Source organism: Cupressus sempervirens, chromosome 5, assembly GCF_028749045.1.
Source record: "Cupressus sempervirens isolate cs-2001-9-10 chromosome 5, ASM2874904v1, whole genome shotgun sequence".
NCBI classification, from domain to species: Eukaryota; Viridiplantae; Streptophyta; class Pinopsida; order Cupressales; family Cupressaceae; genus Cupressus; species Cupressus sempervirens.
In genome coordinates this window covers 581,431,590-581,433,357 of record NC_143122.1, presented here as the reverse complement: position 1 = coordinate 581,433,357, position 1,768 = coordinate 581,431,590, and the positions used below count along the sequence as shown (strand labels likewise).

General features: G+C 37.3%; 1 pseudogene; it reads left to right on the top strand.

Annotated features, from left to right (window-relative positions):
* Positions 1-822: 822 nt before the first annotated feature.
* On the top strand, positions 823-1,768 carry LOC149557270 (sugar transport protein 7 pseudogene; annotated as a pseudogene).

Here is a 1,768-nt window from a genome sequence, read left to right as displayed (position 1 = left end):
ACAGTGATGCAGATACAATGAAGAACAAACCTAGTACTAGGAATCCTATTGTGTTATGAGCCTGCCATACATACTTGGTGTTATTTCATGCTAACACCTTCACTATGATAAGAAGCTTGTAAGTTTCAAAAAATTAACCTTTTCTAGTGAATACGAGCCTTTTTCAACAAGTAACAAAGATCAATACAGAGATGATGCTCACTCACTACACACCCACAAAATTGGTAGTTGGAATGTGTTGCTTGGTTCTTGCAAAGTCCATGGAAATGTGGATTTAGCAAAGCGTGCAGCAGAAAGCATTTTCATGTTGGAACCAAAACATGCAGGAGCCTATTCACTGTTGGCAAATGTATATGCTTCATCTGGCAGATGGGATGATGTAGCCAAAGTGTGAAAAATGTATACGCTTCTACTGATTTCTTTCCATTGTTTCTTTAAGATAATTTTCATCGCCATGAAACAAACTGTGGATTTGAAGCTAAAGTCTCTAACAGTAGTGCAATGGATAATTTTGAGCTTCAAACTTCAACTCAGAGATCATTTTGTTGATATATTTCAAGGTCCCTATCATAGCTTATATACAGAAAAGTGTTTGTCATTGACAAAGCATTTGAAATGAAACCTATAAGCAAGATTTGCAAGAACATATGAAACAATATCAGCACTATTATTGGCCTGCCAACATGTTGCCTGCAGAATATCAAAATCTTGTGTGTCTTTTCTTTTTATGTAATCTTGACAAAAAGAAGTTGAGACAAAATGGTTAGAATATTAAATTTTATTGTGAAATCTCAAGTTATATTGGTTCCTCTAAAGAACAAATCGTCCACAACTCGTACTGGCAATTTGCATGCCAGCGTTTCACATTTTGGCTGGTATCAAGCCATTATTGTTCTATGCTCCTATGCTATTCCAGAGTTTGGGACTAGGGGAAAATTCTTCTCTCTATTCTATTGTATTGACTGGAATTTTGCCCATGTTTGCTGGGCTTTTTTCTATGGTCACTGTAGATAGATGGGGCCGTCGAGCCTTGCTAATTTGGGGAGGATTTCTGATGATAATATGCCAGGTATGGGGATGAATCTTTAATTTTTAATCTGATGATAGCATCCTTTTTAGGAAAAAAGACTTCTGGGTAGACCAAGAATAGCTCTAGCCAGGAATTTGTTTGTTATAATTAGAATGGAGACTGAAACCTATAGTAGTATCACTAATAGCAGTATTGCACACTCACTAGTAATTTTATGGTTCTATCTGTTCACAGGCAACATTGGGCATAATATTGGGCTTGAAGTACAAAGTAGACAAAGAGCTTTCAAATAACTCGTTAGAGCTGTTGGTAATAATCATTTGTATATTTGTTGCTACATTTGCGTGGTCCTGGGGCCCTCTTGGATGGACTGTGCCAAGTGAAATTTTTCCATTAGAGACACGGTCCGCTGGACAGGTGATAACTGTGTTTGTGAACCTTCTTCTAATGTTTGCAATGACTTAAGCCTTTCTACCCCTCTTATGTGTTTTCAGATTTGGGATCTTCCTATTCTTTGCAGGTTGGATCTTCATTATGACTGTCTTTGTATATCTCTTCTTGCCAGAAACCAAAGGTGTGCCCATTGAATAAATGGTTATTCAGTGGAGAAAACACTGGTTTTGGAAGAAAATTATGCCACCTATTGAAACTGAAGAAGCTAATGAGAAAATTGAAGATCCCCTAGAGTGGATTCACAACTTAATTTGGGAGATTTCTTCTCGCCACACTGCTCACTAG